Genomic DNA, 22866 nt, shown 5'->3' with positions numbered 1-22866 from the left:
TGTGAACAGTGTGATGAATTTTCACAAAGTGAACAAACCGGGTAATTCCCAGGACAGGAAACAGAATATCACCAACTAGCCTCTCTGAAGTCCTTCTCATGCCAACTCCCAGTCACTACCCCCTACTTGTCCCACGGAGTTTCTGCTTTATAAAACTGATGAAAAGTTTGGTGTCTAGTTTACAAAGCTGCACAGGTGGTTTATATGCATAGCTAGATTTGGAAACTACTCCTGGAAGTTATATAATCTCTTTTGTCATAAGTGGAGCTAGAGGATGCTTTTCTCCCAGTCTTAGGCTCAGCACCAGTAGCTGTCTGGCTGTGCTTACCCACTGAGCAAGAGGGCATTTCCTGTATCTGGGGTCTGCTGAGCATGTGAGTGCAGCTCCAGGGCTCAGGAAGCCCTACTGGTTGGTCACAGCCTGGGCATGTGGCCCTTCCTCCCTGGCAGGAGTTGGATGAAGAGGTATTTTTGGAAGGTGCAGGAATTCCGTAGCCATTTGGAAAATGCCTGCTCAGAGGCTCAGCTGGATTCTCATTTTAATATGATGATGTGGCTGAGGGGCCTGACCTAGTCAGTTTTCCTGGATCTAGAGGTGGGGAAAGTAAGGAGGCATGCTCCTTTCCCCCTGATTTTCTTAAAATTATATCACCATTTTCTTTTTGTCTCAAATCCCTTTATCCCACAGGCTTTGAGAGAATTGTGAGATGTCTCCTGAAACTCATTGGCTCTTTGATGCTGTTTTCAGGTAAGTGTTTAACTTGCTCTAAGTTAGCCAGGGCTTTTGTGTCACTTTAAGTCAAGCAAATGTTTAGTTTCAGTTCCCCAGCACGTATCTTTTGGCCCTGCAGCCCTCACCTGGAGTCTGTCTCCCTGCTTTTCCAGGCAGGACCCTAAGCACCCTGTTATTCTTTTCCCTGTGTCCCTTGCTGCTTTGCTCTGGTGGCCTTCATGGATAGTCACAGCTTTTGCTAATCATCTCTCCATTCATTCACCCGTCCATTCATTTAATTAGTGCCAGGCCCTGTGCAGGGGAAAGGATGGAGGTACTGGCAGATAAACCATCTCCTGTCATCATTATTTCTGCCCTTACCTTCAAGAACTTCCTTTTCCTACTTTTCCACTTCCTCTCACAGCCATGCCTGTGCTCTCTGAAAAATCTCTGCTCCTGTACTTGCCTTTCAAAGGTAGTCTGTCTATTCCTTTTTTCTGTGTCCAAACCCCTTGCTTCTAACTCTCATTTTTAGCTCCCTCAGGAAGCTAGAGAATAAAAAAATTGGACCTGGCATGATTCTCCTTCCCAATTTTCTGTGTCTGAGGGCTTCCCTGTCCCTTCCACCTCCACACCATCCTTATCGTCTCTCCATGCCAGATGTGGGAATGGAAATGCCATGACGGGAGATCTGCTGCACTTCTGTCCTTCCAAAAACCAAAGCACAGCCAACAACCCCTCAAAATAAAAGTGTGGGAGAGCTGTGCTTCCTCTTTAGTTCTCCTCAAAGCCTTAACATTCTTATGTGTGTTGCACAGAGACACACTTTCCTTCAGGAGGTGAGATCACTGTAGTAAGGGGTCTTCACTTACCCTTGGCCAGGCCTTCTTCCTGGAAGATGAATCCCCAAGGCAGAAGCTGCACAGAGGTTGGCCTAGAGGGCAGCGGCTTCCTGGCTCTCAGTAGGGTGTTGGTACTTGTCCACTTCTTCTCTTTTTCTTGAGGCTGCTGGGGCTGCTGGGCTGTTTGGAAGAAACAAGCTCTGAGCCCTTAGAATTGCCCATTGGTCAGGGGGCAGAGCTGCCTTTGCCCTCAGATGAGGTTATCCAAATCTGACCTCTACCACCTGGAAAAGGTAAATCTTGGGAGGGAAAAGAAATGCAGAGTGTTCAGAATATGTGTACTCAGTATGAGACATTAAACTACACGGAGAAGTACAAATGCCATGTGAACCACATGTCGGTAGAGGCTTAAACAGTGAGTTCTCCAGGAGAAAGTTTTTTATTAAAAAAATTAAATATTTATTCATTTTGAATAGGTAATCCAAATAAATGTCTCACACAAAATTTCAAAGGATACAGTGAAAAATAATTATCTTTCCCACTCTTGTGCTTAAGTCCTTCAGTTTTCCTCCCAGACACAACCACTGTTGCCTGTTTACTGTGCATACTTCTGGAGATCATCTCTGAAAATCAGGCACAGGTGTGCGTACATGTGTGTACTCAAAATACAATGGGCATATCACATACACTATGTTTAATTTTTTTATTTTCACCTAGAGTATATTTTGGAGTCTTTTTTCTTATTAGTTCTGTGAGGGAGGGGGAATTTTTTCTCTGAGTTCTTTTGGCTGGTCTAGTAATCCAATTGACATGAGACAGATTAACAGGAAAAAAAAACAACCAAAATTAATTTTATAGGAGAGTAACTTAAGAACATGGGGCCTGAGGACAAATTGTGCAGCTGAAGCTTATTTGCCATTTTGAGTTAAGGTGCTGGGGGGAGAGTTGTGGTTTGGGAATTCAAATGGGAAGAAGGCAATTCAAGTGTTCAGTAAACAAATGTTTTCTGGGCCATCTTGAACAATGGCACACAAAGAGATCTTTGATCAAAGGTCCCTCCCTGTCTATTACTTACTAGTTCGTGTGTGTGTGTGTGTGTGTGTGTGTAATTCTCACCCAAGGATATGTTTATTGATTTTAGAGAGAGAAGGAGCAGGAGAGAGAGAGTAATGCTGATGTGAGAGAAAAACATTGATCAGCTGCCTCCAGTACATGCCCAACCAGAGATTGAACACACCACCTAGGCATGTGCTCTGACCAGGGATAGAACCCACAAACTTCTGGTGTACAGGTCAACACTACAACCAACTGAGTCACCTGGTCAGTGCTATACTAGTTCATATAAAACTGTAGTTATCTATGATGATAGCTTTTTTCCTGGACCTATCTAACTTCTTTTAGGCATTTGATGGGAAGGTCAAAGTTTCTTTCTGAGCCTTTGGTTCTTAAAAATAACCAGCTTAAAATAATAAATATTGTAGGCACGCTCTCTGTCTTGGGAACATGCCTGCATCTTTCCCCTTCTCTCCTTCCCCCATAGGCCTGCATCTCCTAAACTGTAAGGGACCCCCAGAGACTTGCAACCAGGGGAGCAATGGGCAATGGCAGCTCCTCCTGGGCTAACACCCTGAACCTGCCCCTAAGGTTCCCTTTTCTCTGACTCTCCAGTGAGCTGACAGCAGCCCTGCTGTGGCTCACTTCTTTCCCATAACATTTCTAGAGAGCCAAAGCAGCCTGCTTAGTGTCTCTCCTGCTGTTTCTTCTTTCTTAAGCCCTTTCTTGTTTCATTGTTCCCAGCTTTAATTAATGTACTCAAATAAAAAAATCAATATCCCATAAAAGGCATATTTTGTTGTAGCAAAATTCTGCTCCTCTCAGTACATATACTATAGGGATTGGGGGTAGATTTAGAAAGCAGAACAAGCTTGTTTCCAAGTGACCCTGGGCTTTGTTTCAGATCAAGCTTCTGGCTGCTTGTGACAATGTGGCCCTGGAGCCACCTGAAGCTGTCTTGCTCAGGGAGACAGACATCCTGCCATGTGATGGGCAGGGAGCCAACCACCCTGCCAAGTTTTACTGAAGGGATTTGTGTACTCTGCTCTTGCCCTTATCTGGAATTTGTTCTCAGTTTAATACATGAGGTATAAGCGCTAGCCTCCCCCAACCCCACCTGGCTACTCAGTTCTTTTTTGAGATGTTATAGGTGGGCAACACATTTTCTAAGCAGTGCAGAGGTCATCTCAGAAAATTGTATTTCTGGTTTGTGGAGAGAGACTGGCAGGGGCTGTGTTTATGTGATTAATGCCCATTAGTGCTGGCAGTGGCTTCAGCTTACTCAGGTCATGGTGAGCTCTTTCCTTGAAGCATCTGGAATTTGGGAGGTGGCATGGGTCATAGCCCTTAATGATAAAAGCTGGTTGAATGACTTTGGATCCATTCATAATTACCTCGTAAAGTGCTATTTCCTTCCTTCCTTTCCCTTGCTCTCGACTACTGACCTTGCTCATTCTCTTTTGATGAATGTGTAATCCCCAAAATAGCTTGTGTCAAATCATCTTCATTTGATTGAGGTGTTCCAAAGAAAACTATCATGGTGAATATTTCTTTAAATTTCCTCAGATTTCAAACTGCTTACAAGATGTTGCCAGTTGAATAAAGAAAAAGACAAAGTTAGATATACTGAACCCTTGTTCTTAGAAAGTCACCATAGGCAGGGGCTTTCAGAGGTTTGTTAGCTCATCTGATCTTAAAAAACAAAAACAAAAACAAAACTCAGCTTTATTGAGATATAATTCACACACCATAAAATTTACCTACTTACATAATTCAGTGGTTTTTAGTATATTTATACAATTGTGCAATCATCACTACAATTGGTTTTAGAATATTTCATTAACCACCCCAAAAGAAACCCTATTCCCATTAGCAGTCACTTCCCATTTTCCCCCTTATCTCCTCAGCCTAAGGCATCTCCTACTTTCTGTCTGTATGGATTTGCCTATTCTGGACATTTCACATAAGTGGACCCATAATATGTGGTCTTCTGTGACTAGCTTATTTCACTTACTCTAGTATTTTTAAGATTCATCCATGTTGTAGCATGTATCATAACTTTATTCTTTTTCATGGCTGAATAATATTTCATTGTATAGGTATGACATTTTATCCATTAATTAGCTGATGGACATCTGGTTTGTTTCCACTTTACTGGCCATTATGAATAATGCTGCTATGAACATTTGTGCACATGTTTTTGTGTGGACTGCATTTGATTTTTACAGTAACTTTCTAAGGTTCATATTCTATAGACCTCATTCTGTACATAACAGGACATCCAGAATGGTAGACATCAAGTTTGAACACTGCTGTGAAATTCCTAAGTGCATGCTTTCTTTAGTGTATGTTCATAGAGTTGAAGAATTGCTTTAACAGAACCTGGTGTGGCCATGCCTATAAGAAGTGTCAACCTTAAAAATAAGGAGGTTATTTTACCAGTAAAATGGGTTTATTTGGGAATAGTAGAGGAATCTCAATCCAGGACATGCAAGCTATGGCAAACCACTGGCAAGAGAACAAAGAAGAAGAACCTTATAAAGGAAAGGAAATTGGGAGGGATGCTGTGAAGGAAAAGTCCATTGGAAGAGAGCCGGAGGTCAGGGTGGTGATGGCTACTAATTGGATGGGTTGTTGCTGGATAAGAAAATCTTCCTCCTGCTGGATTAGTAAAGTCAATTTCTTCCCTGTGAGAAACATTTTTTCTTCCTCTGGGAGTCTACAAGGTGCAATGAGTGATTAGTGCCTGAGCACTACCTCTTCAGGGTCTCCCGACTTCGTTTTAGATGAGATTTCCTTTATTCATTTTCACAGGAGTTATAAACTTGAACAGTTAATTTTCAGTTGTGAAATTTCAGCTCCCCTCCACCTCCACCCCATGTCTCCCTTCCCCCTCTGCCCTTTTCTCCTTTCCTAGTTTTCAGTTCTTTTTTTTATTCTTCAGGAATCAGTTCCCCATCCTTGTGGTGGAATTTACTCATTTACAGTTTTGTGTGGCGTAGAATATTGCTGGCATCAATTTTCATTTGAGTTATCGCCAATGAGATAAAAGCTCCTCTTCTGGTAGCGGGCACAGGGTTGGTATTTGAAGCAGTGAGCAAAGAGGGTGAACTTCCCGAAAAAGCTCATTTTCTTACCCTATTCCGGGGTTTCACGGATGAAGGCCATTCACGTGAATGGTTGGGGCTGAGCGCAGCCAGCCACCTCCATGTGGCTCCCCTCCATCCAGGCCACGCACACCTTTGCTCGAGCAACAACCTGCCCAGGCAGGTGGCACCCCAGTCCCTGCCAGGAGTGTTCGCCCTCTTGAAGCGGGTCGCCCCCGCCCCAACCACAACGTCAGACCCACCCCAGCCCCTCAGCGTTTGTGGGACAAGGCGCAATTCAGGGCCCCGCCTCCCTCAGTGGGGAGCCTGCGGAACCCACGAATCAGAGAGGCTGACTCATCGCCCGGGCCGGGGGCCGGGCAACCAATCCCCGCAGGCGTGTGATTCTACGCCTGTCTGGGAGGCTGGAGGCAGTCACCGAGGCGGCAACAGCGGGAGTCGCTGTTGAGGCGGCCGCTGGTGCGGGTCTGTTCTACGCTGCTCCGTGGGGCCAGGCAGGGCGGGCAGCTGCTGGCGTCTGGCCGTGAGGGAGGGCTCTTGGGGTGGGTGGAATGGCCCCCACCTAGGCGTTGGGAGAAGCGGCTGAGCCCAGGATGCTGGGGAGGTGGCGCGGTGGCTCCTCACTCATCCCAGGTAAGGGGGACGCCGCTTTCGCTGCGGCCCGCTGCCGGCCCGCCGCCGCCCACCTGGCTCTGAATCCCGCTGGCTCCGTCCTGGTCCTGGCATCCCTTGGCTCCACATCGCCTCACCCGCCTATATCCCGGTTTGCCCCTGGGCAGTGGTCCTGCCCCGCCCCACAAGCTCTGCGCCTCACGTTGTGGACAGGCCGACCCCTGCACGCACCCCACTTCCCCCAACGCCAGCGTTTCCGGGTCTCGGGGTTTGCGGTTGCCCAGCTCGCCCCCCGCTGGAGTCGGCCTCTTGCCCCCTCTTTGCCTCTCCCGTTTCCCTGCGTTGACACTACGTTTCAGCCCACCGCAGCCCTTCGGGGCGCCTTTCCCGGATGAGACACCCCACCCCCATCCCATGGGGTTAGGTCTTTTGCCCTTACCTCTACCTGGGTTTCGCTTCTGCAGGCTCATCCTCATCTCTGCCCCTTGTACCTCGTACTCTACATTTCAGCAACCCCCTCCCCCGCCCCGCATCCCCTAGGTGTCCAGGGTCTTGCCTGTTTGCTCCCAGATGCCTTCCTCTCCAAACTCACCTCTTCTCCCCTCTCTTTTCATCAACCATCGTAGCTAACACTCTCCTTTACACTAAACTTTCAGATACTAACTGTCCTGTATGCCACATCTACAGTTTTGACATCTTAATTTGTCTTTAAGTGAGCTGTAGCTAATATGTAAAGTGCCTTGCCTGGAGTCTGGCACACAGTAGGCCTGGCACATGGTGGATGATCACACATGTTAGTCTTTTAGACTTCCTTCTAGGCTTTGTACTTATTCTCCAGATGGTGGTGGCAAGAGGTCTAGTATCCAAAGGGATTACCCACTAACTTAGAGTGGTATGAGTGATAGCAAGATGAATTTGTGAACTCCAAATGTGATAAGGGGATTAAATTGTCAGTTATTTACTCACTGCATATATTCAGAAGAATTGAATAAATCTTTGTGTTATGTATTGTTCTAAATTTTATATGTATTGTTTTGTGCTATTTTATATTAACTGGCTTTGTTAGCCATTTTTAGTGAGATTTGCAGTATAATTACTCCCTTATTCCCCGCCTCCCCACCCCCATCTTTTTTAGGAAAGAGCTCCTACCTCTTAACTGAAATAGCATTGTATGTAAGAAATGTATAATGTGTTTGTCTCAGCTGGATAGTCCAGTCCTGCAGTGAATTTTCATTCTTTAAGAGTTAGGAGGAATCAGGTTTAGATTTCTTGGAATCAGCTACTGAAGGGATCAAAATTGCTTAGGAATGATGGTTTTGACAAGTTGTCTGAGAGTGAAAGAGTAGTAGCGGAACCCCTTGCCTCCACGCCTCCAAAACAGACTTGTCTATCAGAGGAAAGAGCTGCAGTCCATTTCCCAAAGAGTAATATAAATTTGACTTTTCAAAATTATAAAAGCAATGTTACTGGCCTCAAGCCATTCTTGCCACATTTGCTGTGATGGTCTCCAAGCCTGGATGAATCAAACAGTTGGCTTTTTTCCTGCTCTGGAATCTCCGGAGCAGGCTGGAGAAAATCATGTATCTCAGCTACTGGTGCGATTCTAAACTGGATTCCAACTTTACTCTCAATTGCCTGGACATGCTTTGACTTACCCCCTAAATTCCTCTTATGTACTAAAAACCTAAATGAATGTTTATAGATTTTCAGCATCTCCTCTGTTTGTCCTACTCTTGACTTCTTTTCATTGTTTATTTTGCTCCTACTTCACAGAAGAAATTGGTAGGCATGAGCCCTGAACCCTTAAGGGTCTGTCATTTTTTTGTGTGTGCCTGTATCTATCTGATTTCTGATCTTTTCTTTTATCAGAGTAAGTCCTCCTATCTAAGGCTAACATCTCTGATCTCCCTCTATATTCTTATTTTTTCCCCAGCCTTCATCCATACTCAGCTTTCTACCATCTGAAACAAAAATAAAAGCCTTCTCTTGATGCTTCCCCTTTTTCCCCTCAGATTAGTCTTTAGAGTTTCAGTAGTAGTCTTTAGAGTTTCATTTTTGGTTCTTCTGTTCTCTATAATTTCCTTATCTGGTTACACTTCCTCTCATGGCTTCAAATAACACCTGTATATTTATGGTTTTCAAAGATGTGTATCCAGTCCTGATTTTTTCTTGGACTTCAGGTGTTTCTTATTTTTATCTGTCTATTAGATAAATATACATGGATACTTGGTACTTCAAACTTGGTTATCTTTTCCTTTCCCTTCCCTCTACTCATAGCTCCCTCAAGCGTGTACACACGACTCCTTCTATTTTAAAGTCTGCTCTAGAAAGCTTAACATCCTCTTCTCTTCTGACATTAAGACTACGGTAGATCCTATTGTTCCTACCTGAAATCTTTATCTCTTCATTGCCAGAAGATTGGTTCAGGCCTGCACTATATTTCCCGTAAATATTGAGTCAGTCATTTTCAACCCAGACACTACTTTAAAACACCTTGGGAGCTTTTAAGAAGTAAGGATGAGCCCTGACAAGTGTAGTTCGGTTGGTTGAGCATTGTCCTGCAAAACAAAAAGTCACCTGTTTGATTCTGGTCAGAGCACATGCTTGGGTTGCTGATTCAGTGCCCAGGCACAAGCACGTGTGATGTTTTGTCTCCTCTATTTGTTCTTTGTTTCCTTCCTCCTTTCCCCTCTCTCTAAAAAAAATAGTAATAATAATAATAAGGATGAGGGGATCAAGGGACCCATAGAAGTTCTGATTCACTTGGTCTGGTGTGGGTTCAGACCTTGTCATTTATTTATTAATAAAAGTCAAACTCTTAATTTTTAAAAATTTTTTTCCATTACCGGTTATCCCCCTTATACCCTTTCCCACCTCCACCTATCCTGTCCAGACCTTGTCATTTAAAAAATACTTCCCATATGATGGCAATATGCAGCTAGTGCTGAGAACTGGGCTGAGCACTTGAAGAGGGAGTAGTAGAATCCTAAGGAATTTTAATATTTAACTCATCCTTTAAAAATCAGGATGAGTGCCACTTTGTTGGCATGGTTTGTTGCTTACTTTCCTGGTGCTTTGTACATGTACCTTATTAAAGTGCATGTATTTTTTATCACATTCTTTGTAAATTATTTCTCATGGGTCCATTTTTTCTCAAGACTAGGAATTTCTTGAGGTCTGGGACTATGCCTAAAGATAAACTACCATTTCTTCTACACTACACACAGCTTCTAACACAAAATATGTGGGTCTTCCTTTTATATTAAGCAAATCTTCAATTATCCAGACACCAACTAGATGTCCTACAATTTAACTCAATTATGATGCTACATTGAGTTAGTACAGACTGCACAGATTAAGGACTGTCAGTCCCACAAGACTGTGCCTCACTTAAGATGCCAGTTGCAAGTTCCAGGTTGTGACCTGTGCTTTAATTTATACCAACTCGCTATAAATTGGGGCTTCCCACAACCTCCTCCGCAAGTTGGTAATTTGCTGGAATGGCTCACAGAACTCAGAAAAGGTTATTACTTATCATTACTTGTTTTTTTATAAAGGCTGTAGCTCAGTAATAGCCAAATGGAAGAGATGCATAGGGCAAGGTATGCGGGAAATGACATGGAGTTTCCATGCTTTCTCTGGGCATGCCATCCTTCCAGCATCTCAGTGTGTTCACCAGTCTAGAAGGTCTCCAAAATCCTTCATTTAGGGTATATATGGAGGCTTTATTACACAGGTCTAACTGATTAAATCATTGACCACTGGTAATTAACTTAATCTACTGCCTCTTTCTCCTTGGAGGTTACCAACTCCACCCTCTAAAATATGGTTGAAAGAGGCTTATTATGTATAACAAAAGATGCTCCTCTCACCCCTTTCAAGAAATTCCAGTGATTATAGAGCTCTGTGCTAGGAGCCAGGGATGAAGACCCAATATACCATATATTCTAATCTATAATAATTATTGTATTACAGTATCACAATGCCTTATTTATCTCTTTGTCACTTTTTTACACATTTCTTGGTATATTTTAGAAATGATAAAAATTGGTTAAATGAGTCAGTTTGGTAAATAGTATAAAGCAGATCTTGAATTCACGGATTTGCAAGCTGACCAACTGTATCTTGGCTGCTTGACAGGTCACTCATACTTGCACAGTCATTCATTTTTTAAATGATTTTATTTATTTATTTTTAGAGAGAGGTGAAGGAAGGGAGAAAGAGAGGGAGAGAAATATTGATGTGGGAGAGAGACATCAATCGTCTCTTGTACATGCCCCAGCCAGGGACTGAACCCACAACCTAGGCATGTGCCCTGACTGGGAATTGAACCAGCAACCTTCCAGGTTGTGGGATGTGCCCAACCAACTGAGCCACACCAATCAGGGCTGCAGTCATTCTTGCCTCTTGGATGTCTTATCCATTTACATTTAATATAATTACTTGTCCATTAAGATTTACATTAGCCATTTTGCTATTTGTTTTCTGTATGTCTTACATCTTTTTAGTTCCTCTGTTCTTCCATTATTGCCTTCTTTTGTATTAAATATTTTCCAGTGTATATTTTAATTAGTTTAATATTTCTTTTATAATTTTCTTTATTTTCCTGGTGATTATAGTTAATATTTGAAAACCGTTTGCTTCTGATTTATACCAACTTAATTTCGGTAGTATGCAAGACCCTTGCCTAAATACAGTTCTGTTAATTATTGTCATTCAATAATTACATTGTCATTCAAATTACATATTTCACATTAAAAGCCCATTGACAGTTTTAAAATTATTGCTATATGCAGTTATCTTTTAATTCAGATAGGAACAGAAAAGAGTTACAAACATATTTATACTGTCTTTTGTGTTTGCATAGTTATCTTTATTGGTGCCGTTTATATTTTTCATGTGAATTTTGGTTACTGACTGGGGTCTTTTCATTTGAACCTTAAGGACTCCCTTTATTTTTTATATAACAGGTCTTTTCAGTTTTTACTGGGGGCATCCTAATTTCTCCTTCATTTTTAGAGGATAGTTTTGCTGGATATAGAATTTGTGTGTGTGTGTGTGTGTGTGTGTGTGTGTACGATAATGCTCCAACCAATGGAGCCAGCCAGCCAGGGCATGGATATGGAACTCTTGATCAATAGTCCTTTTCTCTTAGCACTTTGGCTATGTCATCCTACTACCTCTGGTCTGTTTTTTTTTTTTTTTAATTTTCTTCTTTTTACAATTATTTTTAAGTATATTTAGTGATTATGCTATTACACTTGTCCCAGTTTTTTTTCTCCTCTTTATCCCTCTTCTGCTCTACCCTCATTCTCTAGCATTCCCCACCTGCCCCTTACTTCATGTCCATGGATTGTACATATGTTCTTTGGCTTCTTTATTTCCTATACTATTCTTAACCTCCCTCAGTCTATTTTATACCTACCAATTATGCTTCTTATTCCCTGTAGCTTCCCCCCATTCTCCTGCTCCCCACTGATAACCCTCCATGTGATCTGCATTTCTGTGATTTTCTTCCTGTTCTAGTTGTTTGCTTAGTTTTTGTTTTTGTTTTTATAACAGTTGTTGGTAGTTGAGTTTGTTGTCATTTTACTGTTAATAGTTTTTGATCTTCTATTTCTTAGATAAGTTCCTTCAACTTTTCATATAATAAGGGCTTGGTGATGATGAACTCCTTTAACTTGACCTTATCTGGGAAGCACTTTATTTGCCCTTCTATTCTAAATGAAAGCTTTGCTGGATAGAGCAATCTGGGATGTAGGTCCTTGCCTTTCATGATTTCAAATACTTCTTTCCAGCCCCTTCCTGCCTGTAAGGTTTCTTTTGAGAAATTGGCTGTCAGTCTTATGGGAACTCCTTTCTTTGTAGATAACTCTTTCCTTTCCTTGTGCTGCTTTTAAGATTCTCTCTTTATCTTTAATCTTGGGTAACTTAATGATGATATGCCTTGATGTGTGCTTCCCTGGGTCAAGCCAATTTCTTTGGGACTCTGTGGGCTTCCTGGACTTCTGGAAGTCTATTTCCTTTGCCAGATTGAGGAAGTTTCCCTTCATTATTTGTTCAGATACGTTTTCAGTTTCTTGCTGTTCCTCTTCTCCTTCTGACATCCCAATGATTTGGATGTTGGAATGTTTAAAATTGTCCCTGTTCCTAAGCCTCTCCTCATTTTTTTGAATTCTTGTTTCTTCATTCTTTTCCAGTTGAATGCTTATTTCTTCCTTTTGTTTCAAATTATTGATTTGAGTCCTGGTTCCCTTCCCTTCCTCTTGGTTCTCTGTGTATTTTCCTTTATTTCACTTTGTATAGCCTTCATTTCTTCCTTCATTTTGCAACTGAGCACAATCAATTCTGTGAGCATCCTGATTACCAGTGTTTTGAACTCTGCATCAGATAGGTTGTCTGTCTCCTCACTGCTTAGCTGTTTTTCTGGAGTTTTGATCTCTCCTTTCATTTGAGCCATATTTCTTTGTCTCAGCATACCTGTTATGTTGTAAGGGACAGAGCCTTAAGTATTTGCCAGGGTGGGGCAACCCTCTTTGCTGTGTTGTGGAGCTGTATGTGAGGGAGGGGTCCCAGAGGGAACAGTGTCACTCGCTGCACTCTAGCTCCACTTTCTGTCACTTCCCTCACTTCTTACAAGCAGATTGTGCCCTTTCAGGTGATGATTCTCAGGCTGGCGGGTTTGTGTACATTCTAAGATACCTTGGACCTCCCCAACGAACTCTCCTGTGAGACTGGGAGTTTCTCCTGCCTTCACAACCCGCACAGAATTTTACAGCTAGAGGTTTTGAGTCTTTAGTTTCCCAATCAGCCAGCCCCCACCTTGCCCATGTGGTCTGCCGCCTTCCCCGGCTGCCTATCTCTTCCCCTCCTACCAGTCTGAATGAATCTTTAACTCCTTGGTTGTCAGTGTTCCATGAAGTTTGATTTTCTGGTAGTTCTGGTTGGCTATTGTTTTTAAATTGGTTGTTGTCCTTCTTTTGGTTGTGCGAGGAAGTGAAACATTTCTACCTGCACCTCCATCTTGGCCAGAACTCTCTGGTCTCTGGTTTTTCATGAGAAGTCAGTTGTTTGTCGTATTGAGGATTTTATATGTGATAAGTCACTTTTCTCTTGGTGCCTTCAAGATCCTCTGTCTTTGGCATTTAACAGCTTGACTCTAATGTGTCTAGGTACACATCTCTTTGAGTTTATCCTACTTGGAGTTTATCTAGTTTTTTGGATGTTTGATGTATTTCATTGAATGTAGGATGTTTTCAGCCATTTACTTATATAAATTTTACCTCCCCCCCTTCTGTCACCTCTGGGACTTCTTCATGCATATTTTCATATGCTTGATGATATCTCACAGGTCTGAGGCTTAGTTCATTTTTCTTCATTTTTTTCTTTTTGTTCTCCCTACTGAAAAAGTGATCTATCTATTTAAGTTTGCTGATTTTGTTCTGCTGCTGAGCCTGTCTGGTGAATTTTTCATTTCAATTGTACCTTTCAAATCTATAATTTTTTGTTGGTTCTTTTATTTGAAAGAACTAATTTTTATTCCTATATCAGTATTTCCTATTGGTGAAAAATTATTCTCATAATTTTCTTTAATTATTTAGACAGGGTCTTTGTTAGTTCTTTGAACATATTTACAGTAGCTGATTTAAAGTTTTTGTTTAGTAAGTCTGGCATCTGGACTTCCTCAGGGATAATTTATGTTGACTACCCTTTTCCCTCTGTGTATGGACAATACTTTCTTGTTTCTTTATGTTTCTCATAGTTTTTTTGTTGTTGTTGTTGAAAAATGACACTTTAAATAATATAATGTGGCTACTCTGGAAATCAAACCCTTCTCCTCCAAAATTTGTTGTTGTTGCTATTTGTTTTGTTACTTTTTGGATCTAACTCTATAAAGTCTGTATTCTTTGTCCCATGTAATCACTGAGTCTCTGCTTCATTAGCCTAGTGGTCATCTAATGATTGAACAGACTTCCTTGAATGTCTCGAAACTATACATCCCCTAGGTTTTGCTGAGGGGCTGTGTGTATGCATGTGTTTTGACTCCCTTCATACTCCACCAATTTATACTGTATCTTATCCTTCACTTCCTGCTTGTACAGAACATCATGGTCAGCCAGAGGTTAGAGGTGAGGGCCTTCCCAGGTCTTTCCTGGGCATATGCATGCCTTTTAGATTATCAAGAATATATTGGAGCTTTTCTAAGCCCTATATATACAATTAATCCTCAGTGTTTAATTTTAAGTTTTGGTCAATGTTTTGTTAGCTTCAACTATTATTGTTATTGAAGACAGCTAATTAAACAATTGTCTCCGTGTCTGGTCAAGATGGCATAGTAGTTAAATGCCTCCTCCCATGACCACATCAAAATTACAAATAATTATAGAGCAACCACCATTGAGAACCACCTAAAAACTAGCTCAACAGAGCTCTTATAAGTGAGGATGTAAAGAAGAAGCTATGTCAAGACTGGTAGGAAAGATAGAGATATGAAATGGTCTGGTCCCACACCCACATGTGGTAGTTAAGATTTAGGAGGGATATCTTGGTGGTGGAGTTACGCTCTGAGGAGCTAGGGGTCCCATCCACACACTGGGCTTCCCTGTCCAGAGCACCAGTACTGGGAACAGGAATCCCCATAGCATTTGGCCATGATAATCACCAGGGATTCCATCTGGGTGAGATAGAGGGCTTCTAGAGACCCAGGTGTTCCTCTTAAAGGGCATACACATGGACTTACTTAGTGACAGATGCACTCACTTTAAGGTCCAGTGCTGGGCAGCAGCTCAAAAAGCACCAGGGACATACTGGAAGAAACTTCATTGTCTGCCTATAGGGCAAGGGCTGGAAGGGCAGCTCCCTCAGCCATTTTGTTCCTTTCTTGAACCCTCACCCCACAGAGCTGACAGGTGCAGGTAGGCTCCAAATCTGCATGTCCATCAAACTCCCCACACTCTGGTGATTCCCTGAGAACCTGCCTCAACCAACTCATGCATAGGCTGAATCCTTTTAAGTGGCTGTTACAAATGGTGGCCTGTCTATACTTCAAATCTCTCAAAGTTTCATAAACCCCAAGCAGCACCTGGCCACAGCATGCCCTCTACCTCTTGCTAAGTGACTCCCATCTGGCACTAGTTGCAGCCAGCCTCAGATGGCAGCATAGCCTTTCTCAGGGACACCCAACTACCAACTACCAACACAGGCAACTACCAACTTCATCTGACTTTGTAGCTTCTACTAGGTGGCCCAGGCCAGGCAAGCAGCAAGAAGCAACTAATCTGGGACTGCACCAAGTTCTTCCTAAGAGGCCCCAGAATCAACAAACCTGGTGACTGGCTTCAGACCTCACAAGAGCACTATCCAATTAGCTCCACAAACAACACACACACAGAGTGGATTCAGCAGGCACCAGAGCCCTGCAACAGTGAATCCCACTTTGTGGAGTCAGCCCCCACACAACAACTCAACCATTATAGTAATGGCCAGTTCTCATAGCCAGTCGGCCTGAAGGTCAGTTGTACCCACTGATGTGCCAACAGCAATCAAGGTTCAACTACTACAGAAAGGTACACATAACCCACAGAAGGGGCATCCCAGAGCACCTTGCTCAGGTGACTAGGGAGACTGTACTACTGGGCCACTAAGGACACCTAATTCACCTAAGACTTTGAGATTTAGTAGATCTACTTAATATGTAAAAATAAAGAGAAGCAGCAAAATGGGGAGGCAAAGAAATATGTCCTAAATGAAAGGACAGGAAAAGAGATCTTGAAAAAGACCTAAACAAAATAGAGGCAAGCGATCTATCAGAGGCAGAGTTCAAAACACTGGTTATAGTTAACTTAGGGGAAGAACAGATGAACTCAGTGAGAACTTCAACAAAGATATAAAGATTATAAAAAGGACATAGAAATCATAAAAAAGAACTAGTCAGAAGTGAAAAATACAATAACTAAAATAAAGAATACATTAGAGGGAATCAGCATCAGAGTAGATGAAGCAGAGGATCAAGTCAGTGATTTGAAATAAAAGGTAGCAGAAAACACTCATTCAGAACAACAAAAAGAAAAAAGAAGAATAAAAAAAGGATAGTTTAAGGGTCCTCTGGGACAACATCAAGCATACCAACAATCTCACTGTATGGGTAAGCAAAAGAAGAAGAGAGAGAACATGGGATTGAAAACCTATTTGAATGAACACCTAAGGCTCCATCCCTCACTACATAACAGGCATGTTAAGACAAAAAACAAACAAACAGAAAAGGCACAAATGAAAGAACACATCAAAACTCCAGAAAAAAAGATAACTAATTGATGAAGAGGTAGCCAACCTATCAGATGCACAGTTCAAAACACTGATGATCAGGATGCTCACAGAATTGACTGAATTGGTCGAAAATTAGATGAAAACATGAAGGCTACGATAAGTGAAATAAAAGAAAATGTACAGAGAACCAATAGTGATGGGAAGGAAACTGGGACTCAAATCAATAGAGTGGAAAAGAAGGAAGAAAGAAACAACCAACCAGAAAAGAATGAAGAAATAAGAATTCAAAAAAATAAGGAGAGGCTTAGGAACCTCCAGGACATCTTTAAAGGTTCCAACATCTGAATTATAGGGGTACCAGAAGGGGAAGAGAAAACAACAAGTGGAAAAGTTATTTGAACAAATAATAAAGGAGAACTTCCCGAATCTAGCAAAGGAAATAGACTTCCAGGAGGTCCAGGAAGCTCAGAGTCCCAAAGAAGTTGGACCCAAGGAGAGACACACAAAGGCACATCATAATTACACTAGCCAAGGTACAAATGAAGGAGAGAATCCTAGAAGCAGCAAGAGATAAGGGGACAATCACCTACAAAGGAGTTCCCATCAGACTGTCAGCTGATTTCTCAAAAGAGACCTTATAGGCAAGAAGGGGCTGGAAAGAAGTATTCCAAGTCATGAAAGGCAAGGACCTACATCCAGGATTGCTCTATCCAGCAAAGCTTTCATTTAGAATGGAAGGGCAGATAAAGTGCTTCCCAGATAAGGTCAAGTTAAAGGAGCTCATCATCACCAAGCCCTTATTATATAGAATGTTAAAGGGACTTATCTAAGAAAAAAGATAAAAAACATGCACAGTAAAATGACAGCAACCTCACAATTATTAACAACCACACCTAAAACAAAAACAAACTAAGCAAACAACTAGAACAGGAACAGAACCACAGAAATGGAGATCACATGGAGGGTTAGCAACAGGGGAGTGGGAGGAGGAGAGAGGGGAAAAAGGTACAGAGAGTAAGTAGCATAGATGGTAGGTAGAAGATAGACAGGGGGAGGGTAAGAATAGTATGGGAAATGTAGAAGCCAAAGAACTAAGTATGACATATGGACATGAACTAAAGCAGGGGAGGGGGGATGTAGGTGGGAGACGATGTGCAGGGTGGAGGGGAATGAAGGGGGGGAATTTTCTCCCTTCACTCCCTTCCACCTTGCACACCCTCTCCCACCCACATTCCCCACCTTTGGTTCATGTCCATGTGTCGTAAGTTCTTTAGCTTCTACATTTCCCATACTATTTTTACCCTCCCCCTGTCTATTTTGTACCTACCATCTATGCTACTTATTCTCTGTACCTTTTTCCCCTCTCTCTTCCTCCCACTCCCCTGTTGCTATGTGCATATTTTTTATCTTTTTTCTTAGATAAGTCCTTTTAATATTCCATATAATAAGGGCTTGGTGATGATGAACTCCTTTAACTTGACCTTATCTGGGAAGCACTTTATCTGCCCTTCCATTCTAAATGAAAGCTTTGCTGGATAGAGCAATCTGGGATGTAGGTCCTTGCCTTTCATGACTTGGAATACTTCTTTCCAGCCCCTTCTTGCCTATAAGGTCTCTTTTGAGAAATCAGCTGACAGTCTGATGGGAACTCCTTTGTAGGTGATTGTCCCCTTATCTCTTGCTGCTTCTAGGATTCTCTCCTTCATTTGTACCTTGGCTAATGTAATTATGATGTGCCTTTGTGTGTTCCTCCTTGGGTCCAACTTCTTTGGGATTCTCTGAGCTTCCTGGACCCCCTGGAAGTCTATTTCCTTTGCTAGATTTGGGAAGTTCTCCTTTATTATTTGTTCAAATAACTTTTCCACTTTTTGCTCCTCCTCTTCCCCTTCTGGTACCCCTATAATTCAGATGTTGGAACCTTTAAAGATGTTCTGGAGGTTCCTAAGCCTCTCCTCATTTTTTTGAACTCTTATTTCTCCATTCTTTTCTGTTTGGTTGTTTCTTTCTTCCTTCTTTTCCACTCTATTGATTTGAGTCCCAGTTTCCTTCTCATCACTATTGGTTCTCTGTACATTTTCTTTTATTTCACTTATCGTAGCCTTCATGTTTTCATCTAATTTTCGACCAATTCAGTCAATTCTGTGAGCATCCTGATCATCAGTGTTTTGAACTGTGCATCTGATAGGTTGGCAATCTATTGGTTGCTTAGTTGTATTTGCTGTGGATCTTTGATCTGCTCTTCTGTTCGGACCATTTTTTTTTCCTTTGTCATGCCTGTTATGTATGAGGGATGGAGCTTTAGGTGTTCACCAGGGCAGGGCAACCCAGTTTGCTGGGTTGTGATGTTGTATGTGGGGACGGGGTCTAAGAGGGAACAATGGTGCTTCCTCTAGTCTCTGTCAGCCTGCAGTCCCTTCCACCGCTTTTCCCAAGCTAACTGGGCCCTTCTGGTGCTGGTTCCCATGTGGGTTGGCTTGTGCACATTCTAGGACCCCGTGGGTCTCCCAACACATTCTCCTGTGAGACTGGTAGTCTCTCCCTGTGCCTCAACCCCCACAGGTGTTTTCAATCAGTGTCCCGAGGTTCTATTTCCTGGTGCTGGGACCCTGGGTTGCACGGTCTGTCTTACTGCCCAATTTTACCTGGTTTATCTGTGTGGGAATGTGGGATTGCCTGGACCTCCAGGCACCTTACACACAGTGCCTTGCTTCACAGTCGCCACCTTGCTAGGCCTGGTAGCTGCCTGTGTGCCCAGAGTCTGCCTGCTGCGATCATGTACCTGGGATGCCTTACGTGCCTGGGATGCTTTATGCACGGGTGCCACTGCTTTTGTGCTGCAACCACTCTCCATTCTTCCTACCGGTCTGGATGAATGTGTATATTTTAACTCCTTGGTTGTCTGACTTCCATACAGTTTAGTTTTCTGTCAGATCTGGTTTCTGGTTATCTTGTTTCTAACTTGTTGCTGACCTTATTTTGGTTGTGTGAGGAGGCACAGTGGGTCTACCTACACCTCCATCTTGGCCAGAAGTCCCAGTAAAATATATTTTTAAAAAAGAAAACCTATTTGAAGAAATAATAATTAAAAATTTTCCTATCCTGGCAAAGGAAATAGACATACAAGTCCAGGAAGCCCAGAAAGTCCCAAATAAGATGAACCCACAGAAGTCCACACCAAGACACATCATAATTAAAATGCCAAAGGTTAAAGACAGAGAGAGAAACTTAAAAGCAGTAAGAGAAAAGCCGTTAGTTATGTACAGGGGAGCCCCAATAAGACTGTCAGCTGATTGGCACAAAATATTTAAAGTAATGAAAAGCAAGGAAACCAAGATTCAATCAAGATTACTCTACCAAGAAGGCTATCATTTAGAATTGAAGGAGAGATAAGAGCTTCCCATACAAGAAAACAAAACAAAAAAAACTAAAGGAATTCATTACCACAAAGCCAATATTTCAAGAAATGTTTAGGGGCCCTGGCCAGGTAGCTCGGTTGGTTAGAGCATCATACTGATATGCCAGTGTTTCAGGTTCAGTCACTGGTCAGGGTATGTACAAGAATCATCCAATGAATGTACAAATAGGTGGAACAAGAAGTCAATGTTTCTATCTCTTCCCCTGCCCCCTGTCTCCCACCCTCCCCACTTCTTTCTTCCTCCAAAATCAATAAGTACATTTAAAAAAAATGTTAAAGGGACTTCTTGAAGAAGAATAAATGATAAAAATATGAATAACAAAATACCTGTCAGTACCTATCAATACCTACATACCTATCAATAATTATTTTAACAGGAAATGCATTAAATGCTCCAATCAAAAGACATTGTGTGGCTGAATGAATAAGAAATCAAAACCTATACATATGAATTCAAACAAAAAAGTTTTTGCACAGCAAAGGAAACCATCTACAAAATGAAAAGACAACCTAAAGAATGGGAGAAGAATTTAGCAATGATACATCCAATAAGGGGTTAATATCCAAAATATAGATGGAACTCATACAACTTAACCCCAAAGACAAACAATCCAATTAAGAAGTGGGCAGAGGATGTGAATAGACTATTCCAAAGCATACATGCAAAATGCCAATAGACATGAAAAGATGCTGAGTGTCACTAATCAGCAGAGAAATGGAAATAAAACTGCAGTGAGGGATCCAAGATGGCAGAGGGGTAAGTGGAAACTACACTAACCTTCTCCCATGATCAGTTTTGAATTACAACTAAATTGTAGAGAAGTCATCCTGAATAACTAACAATACTAGCTGGAGAGAACCTTATAACCAAGAACAGACAGAAGAAATCACTTCCTCACAACATGACTAGTAGGGAGTGTGGAGAAAACATGAGAGGGCTGGCTGGGATCCACAGGTGGCAGCTAAAATTCCAGAGGGATATTTCAGTGGCAGGGGGGTTCTCCCTGAGAAGTGTGGGGTCTAAACCTCAAGCTGGGCTCCTCAGTCTGCAGCACCAAAGCCAGAAGGGAACCCAGATAACATCCAGCTGTGAAAAGGGTTTCTGTCTGTCAGGAAAAGATGGCTGGAGACTCAGAGAGTCTCTTCAGGGCCAACATGCAAAATTTCGTTTGCAGCCACTTACCCTGGGCTGTGGGAGAGTGAGTGCAGAGCAGATTAGAGATGCTTGAGAGGAGTCTGGGGCTGGTGGCTTAGGGGAGCAAACTGAACAAACAGCTATGAGGATTCCTGTGCTGAGTCATTCCCCATACTGCGGAGACCATCTTACTCAGGCAGAGCACTACTCTCTAAGTGACATCAGCCTGATGGGAAGCATTAGCCCCACCTGCAGGAATTACTCTGCCCCACCCCAGTTACTCAGTGGTGCTTAAGCTGGTTGCTGATTGGTTTAACAACAAAGGTGGAAAATACAAAGAAGCAGTCAAAATGGAAAGACAAAGAAACAGACCCTAAACGAAAGCACAAGAGAGTTCTCTAGAAGAACTAGATGAAGTGGAGGCAAGCAATTTATCAAATAGAGAGTTTAGAGTAATGATTGTAAGGATACTCAACAGCATGAAAAAAAAGACATAGAAACCATAAAAAAGGATCAGTCGGAAATAAAGAATGCAATACCTAAAATAAATAATACCCTGGAAAGAATAAAGAGTAGGTTAGATGAAGCAGAGGATCAAACCAGTGATTTGGAAGCCAAGGTAGAAAAATACACCCAGGCAGAGGAGCAAAAAGGAAAAAGAATCTTAAACAGTGAGAGAGCTTAAGAAACATTTTGGACAACATGAAGCATTAACAACATCCACAACATGGGAATACCAGAAGGAGAAGAGAGCAAGCAAGGGATCAAAAACCTATTTGAAGAAATAATGACCAAAAACTTTTCTATTCTGGTGAAGGAAAAAACAGGTCCAGGAAGCTCAGAGCATCCCAAACAAGTTGGACCCAAAGAGGCCTACACTGAGAGACATCTTAATTAAAGTGACAAGGCTTAAAGACAAGGAGAGAATCCTAAAAGCCACAAGAGAAAAGCAGGTAGTTACATACAAGGGAGCTCCAATTAGACTGTCATCTGATTTCTCTACAGAAACATTTCAGGCCAGAAGGGAGTGGCGTGAAATATGCAAGGTGATGAAAAGCAAGAACCTACAACCAAGGCTACTTCAACTAGCAAAGTTATTTAAAATAGAAAGAGAAATAAGGAGCTTCTTAGACAAGAAAAAGGGAAAGGAGTTTGTTAACACCAAGCCAGTACTACAACAAATATTAAAGAGCTTGCTTTAAGAAGAAGAAAAAGAGGAAGGGTGGAAAAAAAAAACAGAGGAAAACAGTCTAACAATACAATGGCACTACATATGTATCTACCAATAATCACCCTAAATTAACATGGCTTAAATGTTCCTACCAAGAGACATAGGGTAGCTGAATCAATAACAAAACAAGACCTCTATATATGTTGCCTCCAAGAGACCTATCTCAGATTAAAAGATACACACAGACTAAAAGTAAAGGGATGGAAAAAGATATTTCATGCAAATGGAAAGGAAAAAAAAAGGTAGGGTAGCAGTACTTATATCCACCAAAATAGACTTTAAAACCAAGGCTATAATAAGAGACAAAGAAGGATACTGCATAATGATACCGGGAACAATCCGACAAGAGGATATAACCCTAGTAAACATTTATGTACCCAACATAGACCACTTAAATATGTAAATCAAATCTTGATGGACAAAAGGGGAGAGATCAACAAAAATACAGTCATAGTTAGGGATTTTAACACCCCATTGACTTCAACAGATAGAT

The 22866-nt window shown here is 41.9% G+C and overlaps 1 protein-coding gene across 4 annotated transcripts in view; it reads left to right on the top strand.

Annotated features, from left to right (window-relative positions):
* The first annotated feature begins 624 nt into the window (after nt 1-624).
* TPST1 (tyrosylprotein sulfotransferase 1) overlaps nt 625-22866 on the top strand; it is a 131173-nt gene continuing 108931 nt past the window's right edge. The window contains exon 1 of one of the 4 annotated variants that reach the window (XM_036020862.1): nt 625-748. The gene's annotated coding sequence lies outside the window, so the exon portion shown is untranslated. Of the gene's footprint in view, nt 749-6101; nt 6348-22866 lie in introns of those variants that run through there. The other 3 variants (XM_028523584.2, XM_036020861.1, XM_036020864.1) reach the window with 3 other exon arrangements.

Source organism: Phyllostomus discolor, chromosome 3 (genome assembly GCF_004126475.2).
Source record: "Phyllostomus discolor isolate MPI-MPIP mPhyDis1 chromosome 3, mPhyDis1.pri.v3, whole genome shotgun sequence".
In the NCBI taxonomy this organism is placed as follows: domain Eukaryota; kingdom Metazoa; phylum Chordata; class Mammalia; order Chiroptera; family Phyllostomidae; genus Phyllostomus; species Phyllostomus discolor.
The sequence above is the reverse complement of the archived record's forward strand: the minus strand, read 5'-3'. Positions and strand labels throughout refer to the sequence as shown.